The following is a 22583-nucleotide window of genomic DNA, read 5'->3' as shown; positions in this document are numbered from 1 at the left end:
GAGTCAGTGGCCAGAATAAGTGTGGACACTGCCAGCACGAGGAAGCTGAATATTTTAACTCCTAGGCAAAGGAGTGTGCTTTCTGAGCTCTTGGCTTCTGGCCCTCTGGCCCCCTTGGCCCCCTGCATCCACGTGGCCCACGGCCATGTGGGCTCCACACAATGGACTAATTCACGTCAATTAACCTGAGGCTGAACCAGACCCAGCTTAACGTGGAACGGAAGCTCTGGACACTGGCCCACTTTTGGCTCTGCTGGAACCCCAGCTGCACCTGCTTCAGGACTGGCTTAACGGGTGTGGGGCTTCACAACCCAAGGAATATAACTCCATGCAAATAGAGTCTTTACCACATCTCATTGTCCCGTGGGGCTTCTGAAAATTCATATTTCAGCGGTACCCCAAGAACCCCACTCCTACTTGTGTCTGGGAAATCTGGCCCATTAATTTCTTCAGTAACAATAATAATCATTCATCTTTACTTCTTTTTATAATGCAGTTGGCAATCGTGCTAAACTCAAATACATTGTCTTGCTTGGTCCTCACACTCTTCTTTTATTAAAATATATTTTATTGATTTTTTACAGAGAGAAAGGAAGAGGGATACAGAGTTAGAAACATTGATGAGAGAGAAACATCAATTCAGCTGCCTCCTGCACACTCCCTACTGGGGATGTGCCCACAACCAAGGTACATGCCCTTGACGGGAATCGAACCCGGGACCCTTCAGTCTGCAGACTGACGCTCTATCCACTGAGCCAAACCAGTTAGGGCCTCATACTCTTCTTATAAGGTTATTACTGTTATCTCTTCCCATTTTACATATAAGGAAACATTGTGGAGGGGAGGGGCCGGGTAGAGGAAGGGGAGGGAGCCAATGCAAAGTAACCTCACAGGGTGATCTGATCAGACATTCCGAACTGGGCAGTTCACAGGTGGATAGGCACACTCCAGGCATATAACTTCGTTACTAAAAGGCTATCTTTGTGTAAGCAAGTCCTGTCCAATGCTTCTGTGCGTCTAGGTGAGCACCTTTGAAATGCCCCTTTCAGACCCTCCTTCTAAAGCAGACCCCCTTTGAGAGAGCACATAATCTTAACTACCATGTAATCCACCTTCATGTAATCTTCCCAGGTCCCTTCCTTAATTTCAAATGCGTAAAAGAGGCTGCACCACTGTTATTCTCCAAAGCATCTGAGATCTTGCTCCCCAGTATATGTCATCAGTTTGGCTCAAATAAACTCTTACAAAAATTCTCTACAGGTTTGGACGTTTCTTACGTTGACACAAGAGACAGAGATATGAAGAAATTTGCTTGTGGTCATTGGATTAATAAATTTTGGAGTCAACACCCATCCCATGTAAGTTCATTGCCAAAGCCTTTTTGCTTCCCAAGAGCACATTACCTCTGAGTTCTGCTAAATCCTTCTAAATGCAGTTGCTTTTCTTAAAAATATATTTTTATTGATTTCAGAGAGGAAGGGATAGGGAGAGAGAGATAGAAATATCAATGATGAGAGAGAATCAATGATTGGCTGCCTCCTGCATGCCCCCTAGTACAGAAGTCACGGGGTGTGTGTGTGGGGGGGGGGGGGGGGGGGGGGCAGGGAGTCCTGGGTGCCCAGCAAAGGGCAATTGTAGGGCAGGACCTCACCCGAAGGGTGATCTTTCCTCCCTTAGTGCATCAATGGTCATGCAGTTTGGACCACCTGACCTTTCCTCCTTAGAGATAATATCTAGGCCTCAGTTGTCTTTCAGCTCCGGACCCAGATAAGCAGCAAAGCCAGACAAGCGACCTCACGGCTGACCTCAGGACCAGCTGTATTGGGTGACCTCCTGCCCTGGCTCCGACCGACCAATCCATCAGTGGAGACCTAGACCCTGAAAGGACACACCTGAAAAGCTGTTGAATATTCTATTGAGATCTTCCCCTGGGACCTCCCCTAAAATCTCCACCTTTAAAACCCTTAGGACAGAGGACCCATCATCCTCTCCCTCCCAGGGGCATGCCCAACCCTTTCCCTTCTCCCTCCTCCTCCCTCTCCCCGCAGGCACATTACCATTACCTTCCTCACTCCCAAAGCTCCAAGTGCCCTTCCTTTGCCTCCATAACTTGTTTCCTCAGCCCATTTCTTGTACAAATTACTTCTTCTACCTCTGTGATTTTCCAAATAAATGTTCTCTTATAGTTTCAGTCTTGGCTCTGAATTCTTTCCTAGCCAGAATCAAGCACCGAAGTTGCTGAACCCAGATCTGGTCTCACACACTGGTCTAACACCTGGTGCTGTTCCTGGCGCTCCAACACATGTAATTACTGAGCTTTCTCCTACCTGTATTTCAGGAATTCTGGGAGCTAAATCAAGTATTAAAATAAAATACTTTAAGATTCTTGGACCACTGAGGTCTCATTTCCCAGCTAGAAATGGTGACCTCACTCAAGTGTGTTAACCTATATTACCTAGATATATCTAGAAAATAACCTAGAACAGTAACAGCCTTAATTTTGCAAAATTTCAAGTTATCTCCAATTATGTCTAAGAGTTCAACTAAATTCTTTAAAATAACCTTAACTAAAATAAATGTTTACGTGTGCAGTTTACACAATAGTCTGATATTATTTTATGCAAGATTCATTGAGCTCAGACCATGCACCAGGCACTCTGGTAGGCACTGGGGGTACAGTGACAAGTGAAGATAGACATGGGCCCTGTCTTCCTGGAGTGGACAGTCTCATAGAGGAGATAGACTCTAATAGACTCTAGTTACATGACTGCACAAGTCAATGTCAAAATTGTAACTTTGGTGTTATGAAAAAGAGTTACATGTGCACCTGGCCAGTGTGGCTCAGTGGTTGAGCATTGACCTATAAACCAGGAGGTCACGCTTCAATTCCCGGCAGGGCACATGCGTGGGTTGCAAGCTCCATCCCAATTGTGGGGCGTGCAGGAAGCAGCCGATCATGATTCTCTCTCATCATAGATGTTTCTATCTCTCCCTTCTTCTCTGAAATCAATAAAAAGATATATTTTTAGAAAAAGAGTTATGTGGTGCCATGAAAATGTACAATGAGGGGAAATGGCTACCCAGAGAGAGGGGGGGGAGATTTTCCTGAGGAAAGTTATGCCCTTTGGCCATCTAAAGCATGAGGAGGGATTGATGAAGAGCATAGAGGACATGTTCTAATGCAATCTGGAGTCAACCCAGATTTTCTGAGTGTATATATAACTGGGAAGCCCTCCTTCAGAAAAAGTATACCAACATATATGACTTATGAGAATTTCATAAAACACATGACCATGCAAACACATTAAGGGCCCCATGCAAGTGAGGGATCCGAGGCTTCCACGACATCAGCTCGACCTCGGAATAGGGTAGACCAGTTCATGGTATGGGATGAGCACAGCAAAGCATTTGAGCTTGGGATCAAGAGGCAGCCCTAGACTAGCCCCTGGCCCTGCTACATCCTACTCTGTGAACTTAAGCAAATAACCTCTCTACTCTGCTTTTCCTTGTTTGCTATATTTAGATAATGAAAACCTTTAAATAAAATGGTATGTGTAAGCACCTGGAACGTGGTGTGATAACTGGTAGCATTGTTACTAAAGAATTTGCAAGGACCACTTTGTCCTTTTATGGATGCTGAGTTACTCCAAAGTGGGTGGCTGTCCCTGTGGGTGATAGCTCAAGGATTCCCTCCATTCACAGTGTGGCCTCTCCCATCACAAGGTGGCTGCTCGCACCAACCAAAGCCTCATGCAACTGGTGAAGGCTAAAACGGGGATGGCTTTTAATGAGCAAGGGAAGTTTCTAGGCCCTACCAGAGGAGACAAGTACTCTAGTCCCCTCTCAGAGATGGGGCCCATTGAGAACTCTTTGGGCAGTCTCTGTAGCAACCTCAATTTTTAATTAAAAAGCCCAAAAGAGTTTGGGGCAGATTTTTCTGAAAGGTATAATCACGGGCAAAGAGATGCCTCCATACTCCGTCGGCAGGATGTACAACCCAAGGCAGAACCCAGCTAGGGTGACTGACCATCTCAAATGGCATGAAACTCTCCCAGTTTTAGCACTGAAAGTGCCATATCCTGGAAAACGTCTCAGTCCCAGGCAAAAGTGGGAAGGTTTTCACCCAGCAGAGGGCAGCCTGTGAATCCTTACCACTGTGCCTCCCTTCTGGAGAAGGGGTGTGAGGCCCGCATCAACTACGGTCCACCTACATCCTGTCCCTGTATTTCCCAGCTCCTTTGACGTTAGACTTGCTGTGTGACTTGCTTTGTCCAATAAGACAGGAGTGGAAACGATGCTTGTGACTTCTGGGTAGACGCATTTAAGAACCAGGATGTGATTCTCCATCTTTTCTTTCTCCTGCCCCAGCCCTGGCAATGTCATAGCCAGTGAAGCTTTTGTCAACCTGAGTCCCTGAGTAAAGACGACACGAAGCAGAGCCCCCCTATCAACCCTCGAGGTCATGTAGTTTGAGTGTGTGGTAAACTTCGTTCTCTCCAGCCCCTGAGATTTGGATGTCATTTGTTACCGCAGCATAGCCACGTCCATCCTGACTGATACTGGAAGTGAAACTGAGCCCCTGCTTAGACTCTGTAGTAGCGATTTGGTTAAAGTGATTTTTCTATGGACCTTGGTACATATCCCAGGACGCTGCTGGCAGGTGAGAAACCAGTGTCCCCAACTATCTGCCAGGAGAAAGGCCCTGAAGACCTAGTGAGCAAAACTCCCTGGGCCTCAGGGTCCTCTAGCAGATGCTGCTCTTGACTTCACAGACTCAGGTGCATAGTGTCCAACCCCTTCAGAGGACAGGAGGCTCTGCCAAGAGTGTGTTAAACTATAGATTAAAATTTTACCACGTACTCTGACAGCAACAGGGTTAAATTAGATTTTACATAGATATGCTTATGGAGGAATAATTTATATACTATTAAATAATTTTAAGTGTCCAATTCCATAATGCTTAGTAAGTTTACCAAGTTGCGCAACTATCACATATCCATCCATCGGAACAATTCTATCACCCCCAAACAATCTCTCCTGCCCAATCAGAGTTAATTCCCATGCCCACCTCCAACCCCAGGCAACCACTAACCTACTCTCTGTCTCTACAGGTTTGCCTTTTCTGGACACTTTATATAAATGAACTCATGCAATATGTAGTCTTTTGTGTCGGCGTCTTTCACTTCACATAATGTTTTTGAGGTTCACCCATGTTGTGTGTGTGTGTATATATATATATCAGTGTCAGTATGTATTTTTGCATATATTTATATATTACCTATATATATTTCTAAAGAGGCAGGGTATGGTGGAGAAAGCATAGGCTTCAGATCCTATAAAATGTCAGTTCAATTATTCCCCGCGCCCTTAAAAAAGTAACAGATCCCCCCCTAAAGTTCCCAGCATCTTTTTTCTCAAGAATCACATTGAAAGGTAACTGTCCATTAGCCATAGTATCTCCCTGCCCAGCAATATGGACGGGGAAAAGCACCAGAAACCTCGTGGTGACCTCCTCCTCCTCCCCCACTCAACATTTCCTCAGCCTGACAGACAGAACAGCCGCAGGCGTGCACCTGACCGGGCCCCTTTTCCTTCCTCGGGTCTGTCTTTCCGGAGGCGCTGATGAGCCCTGGACTAAACTGCCCCAAAACAGGCAGCAGGAGGGGGACAGGGAGGCAGGAGAAGAAAGGGGCAGGATAACATAGTCAGAGAAAGAAGTCGCAAACCACACTGCAGATACAGCCCAAACAGCCTCAGAGCAAAACTCCTGGGTGCCAGGTTTGTCCTTAAGATACAGACCCCTATACCTGCACATAAAGCTTTTCACTTCCTTACCGTAAACTCTATACATCCTGGCTGTTCCCATAGTGCATTAAGTATTTCCTCTGCCAAAAGATAACAAAAATATAATTACGACGTCACAATATTGCAAAAAGCATGTAGGCCCTCAGCTGTGGAAAAATACTAGGGGAGATGCTTCCATAATGTCCCATTCCTGTGGTTCCCAATCCTGGCTTCACATTAGCTTCACCGTGGGAGCCTTGAAAAGGCACAATGCCCAGGCTACGCCCCAACTGTATCAGCTTCCGGTGACTGTTACCACACACACGGTGGCTTGAAACAGCAGACATTTATCCTCGCGCAGTTTTGGAGGCTGCAGGTTTGGAATCGAGGTGTCAGCGGAGCCTCGCTTCCTCTGAAGGCTCAAGGCCAGAACGCTCTCAGTCTGCTCCAGCGGCTGGTGGCTGCAGATGTTTCTGGGCTTGTGGCTGTGTAGTTGCCATTCTCACCTCCACCTTCTAGCTCTACCTCCTCTCCTCCGTGGTCTCTCCTCTGGGTGTCTCTTCTAAAGGGACCTTTGTCATTCCATTCGGGGCCCACAGAGATAATCCAGGATGACCTCGTCTCAAGATCTTTAACTTAATTCCATCTGCAGAAACAAATAAGGTGACATTCACAGGTTCTGGAAAGTGGACATACTTTCTACGCAACTCACTACAAATGCTGGAGTGTTTGCCCCCCAAAAGTCATGTGCTGAAACGTAATCCCCAATGTAATGATATTTGTTTTTCTTTAAATATGTATTTGGCCCTAACCAGTTTGGCTCAGTGGATAGAGCGTTGGCCTGCGGACTGAAAGGTCCCAAGTACGATTCCGGTCAAGGGCATGTACCTCAGTTGTGGGCACATCCCCAGTGGGAGGTGTGCAGGAGGCAGCTGATCAATGTTTCTCTCTCATCGATGTTTCTCTCTATCCCTCTCTCTTCCTCTCCGTAAAATATAAAATAAAATATATTTTAAATAAATAAATAAATAAATATGTATTTGTTTCCAGGTGTATAGTATAGTGGTTAGGGAGTTATATAATTTACAGTGATTCCCCCCTCATAATTCCAGTACCCACGTGGCACCACACACAGTTATTACAATATTATTGACTATATCCCTATGCTGTACTTTACATTCTTGTGACTATTTTGTAACTACCAATTTGTACATCTTAATTCCTTCACCTTTACAACCCAGCTCCTCACCCACCTTCCATCTGGCAACCCTCAGTTTGTCCTCTGTATCTGTGAGTTTGTTTCTGTTTAGTTTGTTCATTTGTTTTGTTCTTCAGATTCCACATGTAAATGGGGCGGGGTCTCAGGGAGTCATAAGGGCGGAGCTAGTGGAGTTCACCAGGCTAATGCAGAAGCAGGTTTGGCCATGTAGGCGGAGGGCTCAACACAGGACAATGGCAGCTGTGCCTCCACACCTTGCCCTGAAGCAACACAACTCAGTTTCTCCCTGTATGTCTCTGGCAACCTCCTGACCCTCTGTCCCACTTCCAGAGCCCAAAGTGAGTGCCCAGTGTGCGGACTCTCTGAGACACCTGGGTTGTAGCCGTCTTCCATCTCCCCAGACAGACAGAATCACCACTGATTTTCACAGCCAGATGTCATGTGGGCTCCTCTTCCCAGCACTGGTGTTCCCAGCTGGGAAGCCCAGCATGGGGCTGAGACCCCTCGCTCCTCAGGAGGGGCCTCTGCAGCAGAGAAATCCCTCTGGGTTCTCATGGACCACACAAGGGTGTGGGCCAGCCCATTTTGTGACTTTGTCCCTCCTATCAGCCTCCACATGACTTCTTTATATCCTTCGTTATAGGATTTCTGTTCAGCTAGTCTTCAGATGGTTATCCAGGTTGATTGTTCTGTAATTTAGTAACTTCGATGTGGTCATGAGAGGAGATGAGGACAGTGTCCACTTACTCTACCATCATGACCACAACTCTCTCCAATGTGATGCTGTTTGTAGGTGGGGACTTTGGGAGGTGATAAGGTCATAGTGGTAGGGCCTTCATAAGTGAGATTAGTGCCTTTATACTAGTAAAAGAGGCCTCAGCCCAGCTGGTGCTGCTCAGTGGTGAGCATTGACCTGTGAATCAGGAGACCAAGGTTCAATTCCCGACCAGGGCACATGCCCAGGTTGCAGGCTCAATCCCCAGCAAGGGGCATGCAGATCAGGGCACATGCCCAGGTTGCAGGCTCAATCCCCAGCAGGGGGCATGCAGGATTCTCTCTCATCATTGATGTTTCTATCTCTCCCTCTCCCTACCTCTCTGAAATATATATCCTTTATAATAAAAGGCTAATATGCAAATCGACTGAATGACAGAACAACTGGTCATTATAATGTGCACTGACCACCAGGGGGCAGACGCTCAACTCAGGAGCTGCCCCCTGGTGGTCAGTGCACTCCCACAGGGGGAGCGCCACTCAGCCAGAAGCCCTGAGCCAGGCTTATGGCTGGTGAGTGCAGCAGCAATGGCGGGAGCCTCTCCCACCTCCACGGCAGCGTTAAGGATGTCTGATGGCTCCCAGACTGCAAGAGTGCGCAGGTCGGGCTGAGGGACCCCTGAATGTACAAATTTCGTGCATTGGGCCTCTAGTGTGTGTGTGTGTGTGTGTGTATATATATATATATATATATGGCCTCAGAGAACTCTCTTATACCTTCTGCCACATCAGAACACAGCAAGAAGGTGGCCATGTATAAAACACTGAATCTGCCCAAGCCAGTTTGGCTCAGTGGATAGAGCATCAGCCTGTGGACTGAAGGATCTCAGGTTTGATTCTCGTCAGGGGCATATGCTCAGGTTGCGGGCTTGATCCCCAGCAGGGGACATACAAGAAGCAACCGATCAATGATTCTCTCTCATCATTGATGTTTCAATCTCTCTTTCCCTCTCCCTTCTCTGAAATCAATTTAAAAAGAACAACACAAAACAACACTGAATCTGCTGACACTTTGATCTTGGACCTCCTATAAGCCACCTAGTTTATGGTGGTTTATTATAGCCACCCAAACTGACTAAGACAGAAATCAACCAATTAAAGCAGGCTCTTTGTAGTAGAACCTGGACATTAATATTTTTTAAAGCTCCCCAGGTGACCCAACGTACAGCCAAGTTTAAGAATCACTGAGCCATTTGAACTGCCACCCCTTATCCAGCAGAGGTCCTTGAGTGGAAACAGACAAAAGGCCCAAAGAGCAGCCAAGAGCATATTTTGACCCTGAACCCACATCTGAAGTTGAGCAAGGTTGAGAGGGCTGCCCAATCCCAAAGGGGGAAGAAGAAGGTTACGGTTGGAAAAAAGTAAGAAATGCCCAAGGGAGTGGGAGAAGCTCTAGTTTTTAAGGTTCAGGATCTGTTCATAAGAGGGAGTGTTGCTAAAGGTTAAGGGCAAGGCCTTGAAATCAAACAGGCCTGATTTCAAATAAAATGATGGGCTTTGTCATCCTCTTGCTGCATGACCTTAGACAAGCTGTACAACCTCTCTGCACTTTACTTATCTCACCTCTCAAAAGAAAGATGACCAGCAGCTGCACTGCCATCAGTTATTAGAGATAAAGGTTACCAATAAAAGTTTGACATGATAGACCCAGCTTCCAAAGGATTGGCTTACTGGATATATTTATAAATGCAAAATAATAAGAAATAAATTAAAATAAAAGCCCTAGTCATTTTTACCTGTAATCACTAAAAAGTGATGGCTCATGGACACTAACAGTAGATTATCAAGGCTTAAATAAAGTAGTACCACCTATAATATTATCAGTCCTTGATCTGGCTTCAACACAGCAAAAAATACAAGTGAGAGGAGATTGGTACTCAGGGGTTGATCTTGCAAATGATTTTCTCTTGATCACAGTCTCAGAATAGAGCCAACCACAGCTTGCCTTCATTTGGGAAGGATCCCAATTTACATTTACTGCATTGTCACGGGGTTGTTTAAATTCACCAGCTTACTGCCATAATTTGGTTTGCCCTACATTGATGATGTCATGGTAATATCAGAGACTGAGAAACAAGCCAGGATGACTTACATGCAGTGGTAACACACACGCCTAACAGAGACTGGTTGGCAAATCCAGCTAAGATCCCAGACCCCACCCAAACATGACATTCTCAGGAGTAACCCCTGACATTCCATGGAGAACTGAAAATAAACACTCATCATTACTTCTGCAGGAACTAAGTGAGCAGCACAGCATCTGTTGGGTTGTTTGAATCAAAGGACATGTATTCCACACCTGGAAGTATTGCTTGCTCCTACAGTATAACTACCTGAGAGAAAGATGTATTTAAACGGGATTCTTAACAACAGCAAAACTATGGATCGATCAATATTGGATTCTTATGATACATACTCAGATATGATCTTGTAAATATCTGCAACTCACACTTACCACAGACTGGAGCTTATGGCAACATCCTCGTGAATGCTGCCCACTGTAATCTGAAGTGCAAAATTGCCGATGGAGCAGTATGGTACCTGTCATTTGAGACACAATTATTGGCTTGATATTCTGGGCATTAATTAAAACTGCCTTGCCCTAACCGGTTTGGCTCAGTGGATAGAGCGTCGGCCTGCGGACTGAAATGTCTCAGGTTCGATTCCGGTCAAGGGCAAGTACCTTGATTGCGGGCACAACCCCAGTAGAAGGTGTGCAGGAGGCAGCTGATCGATGTTTCTCTCCCATCGATGTATCTAGCTCTCTATCCCTCTCCCTTCCTCTCTGTAAAAAATCAATAAAATATATTTTTAAAAAACTGCCTCTATGACTGACAGACATAAACTAATCTGAAAACTGAAATATGCATACTATCTTGGATGATGTCGGAGAAACACTCCAATAAGGAAGCCTGTGCCCAGAAAAGCTCTGTGATAGAACTAAATGGTTCATTCAAGAACATGCTACTGGAAGAATCAAGGAAGTTTTCATCATATTCATGAGCAGGTAGCCTCATGTCCGATAGCCTCCATCTTGGACCTGCCAGGTCCTACCTACACATGAGTGGTATCCTATGAACTGCTATGACTGACCAATGGAAAGCTGCTTGGTTAGAGGATGGCAGTTCCAACGTGGATGGGCAGCATCCTGTTTGGAAGGCTGCGCAGTGTGACCAACTGATGGGGAAAGTCTAGTTGAAGAAGGTGAGAGCAAATCAGCTCAGTGGGCTGGACGGTGAGTTTTCCTTGCTGTGCTGGAGGAATCGAACAATAGTCAGAGTCCCGAGGTCGGGAGAATTCCGACTCTTGGACAGTGGCCAATAGCTTTGCCATATGGTCAGGCAGAAAGTCAATGGAAAATGGGCCATTAAGAGGCTATCCCTATGGGAAAGGCCCTGTGGAAATCACAATGGGAATTTAAGGGGTGCAGTAAATAGGACACCTCAATGCCCATCAGAAGAACCTCTGTTCCAGGCTGGAAGGTGATTGGAACCAGTGAGGGCATACTTGGGAGCACTCACTTGAGGTGTTTAACTGGGTCCATAAAATGAGTGGATCTGGGGAAGCTGCAGCAATGCAGACATGGGATGATCATTCCAGAACTGTTCTATCTGCTGGCAAAAAAAGACGAGACAGCAGATGGCTGTGGGGCAGACTGCCAGGGAGAAGACCCCCATATTGGCATGTAGACTGCACTGGGCTGCTGCCAGTAGCCCTGGGAGGCTATAAGTGGGTCTTGACAGAAATAGACACTTCCTTGGACTGGGCTTTCATAGCCAGAGATAATGCAAATGCTCAAAACACTAAGAAAGACTTCAGAAGAAAATGCGTTACCTATTTGGACTGCTGAGTTAGATTTCTTCAGAGTAAGAAACACACTTTACAGCGCAGAGTGTCCAAAAGTGGGCAAAGACATATCACACCAAATGGACATATGTTGCTTACCAACCTCAGCATAGTGGTTTGATAGAGAATTTGCAGGGGCCATTGAAACATTTACCATCTAACATTGGGGGAGATATAGTTCAGGCATGAAGAGCTACATGCATTCATGAGTGTGTGCTCATATTCAATGTAGAGGGGCCCAAGGAGAGTGCCCCACTCAGTAGATTTCTCTGCTTTTCTGGAGGAGAGGAAATATTAGAAGAGAGGGAGAAGGGGAATGCTAGTATTACTTTACAATTATTGTCCAGGTCACCTCAGCTTTCTTTTTCTTAATCAATGCAGTGGTTCTGGGACCAGGGCTGCAACTGTGAGTCCTGGAAGCAGGATGAAGCAGGGATGATCCCTAAGCAAGAAATTCTAACTGTGGCTTTAAATCTATGGGGTTGCATGTGCCTTCACTTCATCTGGCAAAATCAGGTTGACAGAGAATGCAGCTGTCCTGCCCAGTAGTTGAGATAGCCCACTAGTTTGGTGCCTGTGTAACCCTACTCTACAGGAATGGGAGTGGACTGAGGAGGAGGCATTTGTAGACTGATAATTGCTGCCAGCAATCTGGACCAGCACAGTGGCTGAACCTAACATTCCTCCAAAAGGTAGAAAAGTTTGGGTAACAGTCAATGACCAATGGAGAGAAGGAGAAACCCTCCCAGGGGTAATGGAATGAATAAATGAATTATGCAAAAGAAGAAATCCAATTATGCATTGGCACCTCTAGAGAGGCTCCGAGCAACAGAAAGATACGGTCTCTCAGCAGGATTATATCAGACGCTTGCAGGGGTAAAGTTATATGTTTGCCAAGACCTCCTCTGCTTTTGGAATCTAACAAGGTCAAGTGGAAATCTGCAAACTTCAGTGGCATTGCTCTGGGAGACATTTTAGTCATGTGACGTAATAATGAACTAAGCCAATTTTTAATGACTGAGTGGAATATTCCAGGATCTTTTGTCTCTTATTTTTTGGGTTACATCTACTACAAAGGATATCATTAAGTTAGGAATTTCTGGAAACTACTATCCACTGAGCTATTGGACCATGTAATGTACAGCTTCTGGCCACTGATTACTGTGTAACAATAAACCTTGATGATCAAATGCTTATAAATGTCTCCAGTTATAATGGAGCAGAGGCACACCCAGTATGTCACAGTGTACTGTGCACAAATACATATTCCCCTTGTTTTTGTGGGTGGAGAGCTATTAAACAGAATAGGAAAAGACAATGAGTTTCTGATGGGAATAAGGAAGTAGTCATTATGTGGTGGATTTGAGTTCCCCTGGAGAATGACCCCATCCGAGATGAAGAAAGCTATGGGAGGCCTGATGGCATACTCAGACTACACTACAGAAGGCGTGACTACCGCTCATCTCACCCTAGAATGGGGCTTACAACAAAACATGTATCCTGACTACACCTAAGCCATTAGTACACAATCACAACTGCATGCATAGTGGATTCAACAACACTGACCCACAAAACAGAAAAGGGCCTTAGGGGAGATGGGTACCAGTGCAGGCATCATGGGACGAGCCTCATTTGCTTCTAATGAGGAGCAGTATTCAGAAAAATGACAATAGTTTTCTTATTACTAGCAGGAAAGGTGCCTAAAGTCACCCAAGTCGGTGACAAAAGTCGTCCAAGTCACTAATACTTAAAGACATTTTAATTGAATGTCCAAGGCAACTTCAGAATAAAAATCCCACTTTTCACTGGGCAAGTAGCCAAAAAAATGTACCCTGTAAATTTATAAAATCAGTATCCAATTGAACTCATCTATTGTTTTTAGATTCTGTCTCATGAACATTCTTTATAAATTCTTAAACATATTTGGTTTTCTAAGGGTCACAATTTTAGGTCAGAAACACTGACATTCCATGTAGATCTGGCAAGACTCCATTCATAAATTTTCAACTCCCACTCCGGAGATGCTCTCCCATGGGCCTAGGAGTCCAAGAGGGTCATCCTAAACTAGATTTAGATGCCTGTTCCTGTGCCTCTAGTCCAGAACACCCCAACCAACCTTTCCCCCGACCCCCCGTCCCTGAAACTGCTGCTTAAACTATGAAGTTTTACTGATTAGGAGGAGGACAGAAAGCCAGAAAGTGTGCCAGACCATGAAGCAAATGGTAAACAATGAAATATTCATGGTGCCAAAAAGAGCCCGAGGGAGTCACAGAGGCTCCCATTAGTCAGAAGCTTTGTGGTTTTACAAAGTTGCTCAGCCATCCGTGTAAGGCTAAAACCCAAATACAGTGCACAAACTCCAACTATGAGGGATGCTGGGTCTTATACACAATAAAGAAAAAAAATGAAATCTCTGGTTTTAAAATGTCTATTGTCACTTTTATCGTTTAGGACCTAAATAGGCAGGGAAATTTTAAAAATATTTAGATTTAAAAATAAGTGCTTAAAAAATTCAAACTCTTTTAGCTTCATACTCTAAGGCAAAGCCTCCAATATGTTTTCATTGTTTATTTTTTGTTGTTTGTTTGTTTGTTTGTTTTCATTGTTTAGATGCTCATCAGCTTCTGAGGGGAAAAAAGAGAAAATATATAGATTTAAACTTTTGGAAAGCATACTTTGAAAGAATTTTAAAATACATTCTTTGGGGATTTTAAGTAGCTGGGTTGAGAATAAAACACTGTCACATTTAGCTTCTGGTGGAGAGATTTGAAAAGCACTCTTATTTCTTTAGGAATTTCAAAGCCAAATAATTTGAGGCTTAAGCATCTGGAAATCCCAACTCTTTCATTATTTTGGTCTCATCTCAGAGAGATGCAAACATACATTGGAGAATCGCCTCAACTTTTCCATTGTTTATGTGTCCATGCCCACGCAAATAGAAAAAGTCACGGGCGAAAATGAAAGTAGTCTGATTTATTGGGGTGGATGGAGGGTTTATGGGTAATTTTTTTTCTTCTGATTTATGTTAATGTTGCTACTATTACCATGATTTCGTAACCACATTTCACAACTGCTCCCTGCACGGTGCTTCTTCCTCCCGAGCCAAAAAGATCCAACGTTGTGCAAAAACAGTGGTGGAGCAAGTAGGTTCTTGCCTGGGTTTCTGTGGATTTCCCCTAGAGACCAAAGTGAGAGCCCAGAACTCTGAGGGATCTTAGAGTGAAAATAAAGCCTCTCTGCAAAACCCAAGTACTGTACAGATAAATAAGTAATAAATTAAAGGAGCCGATGAGCCATGGCATCTCAAATCTACCTGCACATAGAATCACCTAGAAAGTTTGTAAAATACAGCTGCTCAGATTCCTAGGCATTGTGGTTCAGTAGCTCTGGGGAAGGAACCAAACATCTGTCTTTTTCAGATCTCCATACTTTGTCATCAGGAATGGGAACATCTGTCCTGTACAGAATAGACAAGTTCCTAAGGCAGGGTGGGACAGTTAACTTTTCATTTTATATCCAAATGTATGTTTTGACTTTTTTTTTTAGCATGTAGCTATATTATTATAATAAAACAGTTTCATTTACAATCCTATATGCATATGACTGGCAATCATATACACATTGAAATGTGTCCTTGCCACAAATGTTTCCCTTCTCTGCTCTTTCCACATGCCTTTTCAACCCTGTCCCTTTCACAGCCAAATGCAATGTCTCTCGGGACACGGGTCTTCAAACCAAGCTGGGTGTCAGAATCACCTGAGAATATATAAGAGTTCCTGGCCCCTCCCTAGGGAGATTTAATTCACAACATCCAGGTGGCATCAGGGCAAATTAAGCAACTCTCCATCAACCAAGGACACCGTAGAGTCTGGGGACTTGGGACAGATCTGGCCACAGTTGGTCAAGGGGAGGAAGGAGCACGTTGGAGGCCACCACAGACCAACTCCCCTATCGTTTACCCTTTCACAGACTCCCAAGTTATAAAATACAGTAAACTCAGTTGCCTTTCAGCCATTTTGGCCTTTGAGACTATTTTCAAATAAATAATATATGCAGAAGCTATGGCATTAAAACTGAAGCCGAGCGGATGCTCTAGTTTCCAGCTCCTGCAGTGCCCACTGAAGGCCTGGCAGGTGCCCATGAGGGTCAACTGCTCACTAAAAGCCCAACAAACCTCCCAACAAACCTCCCGGTTTTTATTTCAAGCCCCTCTTCTGAGTGTGCTGGGACACATCACTCATTTGGGACCTCGGGGGTTTTCTGGCAATTCAACAAGAACGTGTTTTTTAAAAAACTTTGAGGCTAGGCCTCTGAATGAACGGTTCTAGAAAAGTGGGAAACTTTGTTAAAAATAATAGAATCCGTTCTAGAAATGATCGGGCTGGAGTAAGAGATGATGAGTCTAGAAGAAAAATAAGTTAGGAAAAAGTCCAGGATAGTTTTTCAAAATCCCAGAGAACCTGAGCACATTGGGTAGGAAAGGTTTTTGAGTATTTAAAGAGCTAGTGAAACTGTTCCCAATCTTAAGAAGCTATAAACACATCACAGGACAGTATCAAAGCTTAGAAGAATTTCTTTATGCCAACATTTTAAAGACATTTTTTACTCACTCAGACATATTGACATCCATATTGATACACTCAAACAAGACTCAGGAAACAATATGTATGAAGGCAACACTTCCAATGACAGTGGCTTTTGCTTTTTGAAATGAAGATTTCTCCCTCGTCTTTAAGTCATATATCCTGGCGCCCAATAACATCTTTTCCTTCACATCCACTCGCTTGGTTTAATTTTTTAAAGTGCCTTTCTCCATGAGTTCCCAAATAAATTATTTATCCCTCTAAAAATGTCTTAAACATCAGCCCAGCCAACACTGATGTAAGTGAACCCAGAGGAACTGACAATGCAAAATGAAAGTTTTTTTCTTAAATGGAGCTACAGAAAAACAAGGAAAAGTGGACAGAAGAATAACCTGAACTGTCCATTTCCAAGGAGGGGAAAGGAGTGTAAGACAACTTGAAGCATGATGATATTTTCCTAGATTTCTCCTTCTCTACCCAGAGGCAAGCATTAGCATACCCAGCACCTATTACTAAAAATGGACAAGTTAAGTGTCACATAGACCAGTGTTAGGGTACTTTGTCAAAAAAGGAAATATGGCAACAGGCTGAAGTAAATATTTACTGTGATTGGGTTAACATATAGGATTTAATTAAAGAAACTTGGAGCCACAAAAGGCATCCGCGGGCAAAAATTTCACAAAGTTTTATTTTGTGTCAAATGACCAAAGACACACATAACAAATGAACTGTGATTTTTCTCAGGTTCGCAAAGCAAGAATGAAGATTTTCGGACTCTGACTTTGACGCTAAAATAAATGCAGAAATGGGGACAGCTTTGGCCTAAAAGGGGGCTATGTACTGGGTGCATTTCCAACCTGGATTTAAAAAAATTCTCCCGGAGGATGAGCGATGAACTGTTTAAGCCTGTCTCGCTGCAGCTGGATGCTGAAGGAGCAGACAGACGCAGAAAACAGAAGAAGTGAGCGTGGGCGAAGCTACGAGCTGGGATCTGTTCCCACAAGAAATGTTTGTATCTTCATTAAATCAGAGACTGCAGCCAAAAAAAATGGCTCCAGGGACTAGCAATCAGGAATCTTTTTAATGCTTAACTTGTAATGAGCTACTCAAGAAATAAAGTTGATACAGAAAAAGAGCCTGTCTAATTTGCCCCCCACAGACCCCAGCCCCCTGGTTTCAGAGTGAGAAGGAACCTGGTCATTCAAGGACTCCAACGCCTCCATCTTATTATTTTATCCCCAGGAAAACGGAGGCGCAGGTCATTTTTTCTAAACTTCCCATCTCCCCTCAAGGGCCCAGCCTGGTCACCTGCTCAGACCCCTCAGTTGCCTCTGGTCTTTAACCCTCTTAGACACAGTGTTTTTGGTCAGTGAAATCCTTAGGTCAAATGAACCAGCTGCCAAAAGCCACTTACTTCCCTTTATACACAGGTGTGCATATGTATAAAGCACAAAAACTCGCCCAGGAAGGACAAAAGCAAGAACAGATTCCTCACCCAAAGAGCAAAATGACAAGCAGTTACTTTTACATGGCATGTCGAAACAATGGAGTTATTGTGAAAGCACTGGCTTGGAGATCCCTGCTACACAGAAATGTGAGCGTGGAATACAGGTAAGATGGGCAAGGCAAATAAAAAAATTCTATTTACTTGCAATGGAGAAACCTGACAAATGCTAGCAGTGATAAGTTATGTTGCTAGCATGTGCTCTTGATGTGATGTGATGAAATGGGCACTTTCCGTCTGTGTTTCCCCCCACGCATACACCAAAAAAAAAAAATGCATAACTCAGTCAAATCGTGACTAAAACATCATACAAAGCCCAATGGAGTGACATCCTACAAAGTCACTGGCCAGTTCTCCTGGAAAGTGTCCAAGGCCATCAGAAGCGAGGGAAGTCTAAGAAACTACCCCAGCACAGGGAGCCCGAGGAGACGTGAGGACTGAATGCAACATGGCATCCTGGAGCAGAAAGAAGCCTCAGATAAAAACTGAGCAAATCTGAATAGAATATGGACTGTGATAATAGTGCATCACTATTCGTCCATTATTTGTAACAAATGTACCATAGCAAGGTAAGACATTCAGTATAGGAAAACCCAGGCGCAGAGTATCTAACTCTCTATACTAGTGTTTGTGGGTTTTCTGTAAATCTAAAACTGTTCTGAAGTAAAAAATGTATTTTAACAGACACTTTTGGCACAATTACCACGGGTTTTGAAGGCAGAGAGATCAGCTTATAATCCAGTTTCTGCTTTACGACCTTATAACCCTGGACGACTCTTGCTTTCATGTTCTTCATCTCTAAGAGGTGTGGAAATCGAAGGGGATCCAGATATGTCATTCCATATATGGCACTTTGGCATAAGGATTATTTTGATTATTTGAAGCTAAAGGCAACTGAGAAATAGCAGGCACGGAAAGAGCCCCCTGTCCTCTCCCTGTATGCCTAAAGCAGAACATGGATTTCCCTTCCTAAAGGTGACACAGATTTCCATGTGCAAAGGTGTTCCCCTCTCCCATACCAGGAAGAGAACTGGCTTGATCACTGTAGAGGGCACCTGAAGTTGGAATCAGCGTAACAAATCTTACTAAACAACCCTCATCCACTCTGCATTTCCTAGCCAACCTCCTCCAATTTACCTTCCCTGGGAGCCCCACCTCTCTTGTCTTTTGTCTAATCACTTCTCCACTTTTTTTTTTTTTTGTGCCTCTTGTTAAAATTACATCTATGCCCCAAATCTAACCACTTCTTCAGGTTTTCGCTTCTTTTCTGTGAATCCCTCATGCACACAAATATATTGATAAAACCTGCCTGCCTTTTCTCCTGATAATAGCTCATCAGTTTCAATCACAGGCCGCAGTTAAAGAACCTCAGAGGGTAGAGAAACAGCCCCCCTAACAAAGTCCAGTGAGATCATACAAACCATACATGGCATTGTAGCTAAGAGCATAGGAAACTTCAAGTGATTTCTTATTCGTATGACTGCGGTATGTACCTTCTTTAGAATTCAGTTTCCTCATCTGTAATTTAGAGGTAATAATACCTTAATCTCAACATGATGTTGTAAATAATAGATGAGATGATGCTGATGCAAAATTCCCAACACAGTTCAGGACATGGGAGCCGTTATCGTACATTGTCCCTGTGCATAGTGACCCTCAATCACACGTCCTTCCTTTCCCTTGGCTTCCCCAATAGAGGCACCACAGGGGTCTATCTGGACCCCAGCTTTGTGAGTGTAAAACCCACATTTCATCCATCCAATTAGGTGTGACCAGGGCGAGGGAGACTGGGTCATTTTAGCCAAACTATCAAGAAATGAGCACACGAACCAGCAGGCTGATGCATTAGCTTTGTTGGGAAATGTAATGGTCAAAGACACTGTGTCTGGCTGTGAGGCTGGGTCCTCCCAGTTGGAATCCTCTCGGGAAACCATCTCAGGCTCAGACCATCTTATGGTCCCAGTGGAATGTGAAGCCAACTCTTGGTAATTTATGCTCCTGGTCCACTGTTATGAGCGGAATTGCACCCCCTGAAAATTCACGTGTTTATTCCTAATCCTCAGTACCTCCGAGGACTGTGACTGTATTGGAAGGGGAGGCCTTGAAAGAGGTAATTAAGGTAAAATGAAGTTATTAGAATGGACTCTGTTCTACATGACTGGTGTCTATATAAGAAAAGAAGATTGGATCACAAACACAGAGGAAAAGACCACATGAAACCCAGAGAGGAGAAGGTCATCTGCAAGTCAAGGAGGGAGGCCTAGGAAGAAACCAACCCTGCTGATGACTTGATCTTGGACTTCTAGCTAACAGAACCATGAGAAAATACAGTTCTGTTGGTTAAAGTTTAAACTTTAAACCACGCAGTCTCTGGTAGTTTGTTATGCATGCCAACCCTAGCAATACAACCTCAATCTGAAGAAATGCCTAGAAAACCTGGGACAAATTCTCCTATCCAATTCTCTTTTTCAACTCTCCTGAACTGTAATTATAACTCATATTTATACAATTTATTTGCATAAATATTTTGTATAAATTTATTTGTATAAATACACTTACTTGTGGAAATATATTCAAGCAGATCATCAAAATCCCTTGCTGAAATTAAGAAAATTAGTCTGGAGTTTAGCAAACTTTACCAAGGTTTCTCTATAAAAACTGATTTTGTGGGTAAAAAACGTACTTGGGACATGCTGCATACTATATCTTCTCTTGGAAGTTCCCAGTGTACATTGACATATTGAAGTTCCGAGAAGTCAATTCATAAAGAATGTATTTCAACATTATCTAACCCGGCATTTGCAAAAGTTATCTGGCATGGAATTCTTTCTTAGAGAAACGTTGCCCTGGTCCAATGCTTTCCACTTACCAATCGTCACTTAAATGTGTTATTTCATCAGAAGTCAGTTAATGTCACCCTTTTTATTTCCATGGTTCCTGTTTTGCAGGGTGACATTTCGTGGCTGTCTCCCCAGATGCGCAAACTTCTAGCCTTTTACTCACACACCATGGAAAGATAAAATTCTCCCAGGAAAGCAAGGCAAAAGGGAAAATGGAAACCACTTGAGTTAGTATCGTTATCTTGTCATATGAGATACAAAAGTTTCAACGGGGACTTAGGGAAGACAACATTACAAGAAAACACAGGAAACTCCTACTTGATTGAATGTACTTGTTAGAAGGTCATCTTTTTTGAGACTGGGGATCTGAGGATCTAATCGCAGCTGATATCTTTAATAGCCAGGTAAATAAGATAACTAGTGGGGAAGCTATTTGGTACCTGTGTGATGTCTGAAGGGGTCTTTCTAGAAATTAAAATGTATCCTACCTGTAGCCATCTTTCATTTGACTTTTGTCTTGATGATAAAAGTTAACTCAATGAGTTAAAAGCTGTAATTACTTATAATTGCTTTGTGTCTTGCTTCTTGGCCAACTGACGAATAGAACAATTATTCCTTTTTGGCCTGCTCTTCACCTTCATCTCTTTTAAGGTCCTGATGATTCTGCACCTTGGGAGACAGCAATTTCTGAAAAAAAAAAAAAAAACATGACCAGCTTGAGAGCGAATATAAAAATTCATTTTCTAAAATGAGTGAGCTAGGATGTAACTTACAAACTTGCTAAATTGGAATTGCAAATAGGATTAGAGAAGCTGCCCAGAATTTGAGAGTTGAAAGAGAACATGATGACTATCCCACATCACACTCACCCCCCGCCCATTTTTTTGTATTAATAGAAGAGACTTGGGACCAGACTGTAAGGGAGGCTGAGTGGTACCCAGCAAGAGCAGGCACCGTCATGGAGAGCTGGCTTCCAACTCAGGCGAGGCAGCTTCCCACCTGGGTGGCCCTGGGCCTTCAGTCAACCCATCTACAAACCTGTTTCTCCCCCATAAGTGCAATTGTTGCTGCTGCGCCCGCCTTGTGGTTTCAGGGAGTTAAGGAAGATCAAGTGAATTTGTAACTGGGTGACATCTACATGGGAGATTGCAAACTGGGGGCCTGTCATTTTTTGAGGTATTTTTTTGTAAATCTTATTTTAGTTTTGATTTTTAACTGAATTGTACTTAAAATTCTGGTCTCCATCAGATTTTTAGAGACTTTGTATAAATAAATTTATTTGTAGAGCAAATAATCAGAATCCCTTGTGAAAATGGAGAAAACATTGGCCCCACACCCCACAGAGGGAGCCAAGGAACCCTTTCGATGGGGCCCAACCTGTTCAGGTACCCTGGTGCCCACTACCCTTGCGTTAATGAGACCTGCCTGGCACAGACAGGCCTTTGATTTCTTAACCTGTGTAAAGGAGTGAGTTACAACACTGGGGGACAGGCTAGCTGCCCTCGAAATTCTTCCTGGACCCTTTCTTTACCCTGGGGTTGGAGCTCTGATTTCTCTATAACTCGTAATCACTGACAGTGTTAAAATTTCCCTGAGCCCTGTGCTTCTGGAAAACAGGGAGGATTAAACCTCCCAACCTTTTGCTTTCTGAAACTCTCCACCTTATCGTGTCACTAGAAAGGGCTTCTGTAAAGAACCACCCGTCCCCATAGGACTTAGATAAGACTTGCAGACACCCCTTTGCTTACCTATGAAAAGACCAGACACAGATCTTCCAAATTCTTGTTCTTTTAAAAAAATTTTTTTTTCTTTTTCAATTATAGTTGATGTACAATGTTGTATCGGTTTCAGGTGTACAATGCTGTGATTAGACATTATATACCTTAGGAAGTGCTCACCCAGAATAAACTAGTACCCCTCTGACACCATATGTAGTATTGACAATATTATTGCCTACATTCTCCATGCTGCACTTTATATCCCCATGACTATTCTGTAACTATCATTTTGTACTTCTTAATCTTATCCTTTGC

This window comes from Myotis yumanensis, unplaced genomic scaffold, assembly GCF_028538775.1.
Source record: "Myotis yumanensis isolate MYYU_CA2020_CCGP unplaced genomic scaffold, mMyoYum1.0.hap1 SCAF_2, whole genome shotgun sequence".
NCBI lineage: Eukaryota > Metazoa > Chordata > Mammalia > Chiroptera > Vespertilionidae > Myotis > Myotis yumanensis.
This window is presented reverse-complemented; position numbering follows the sequence as displayed.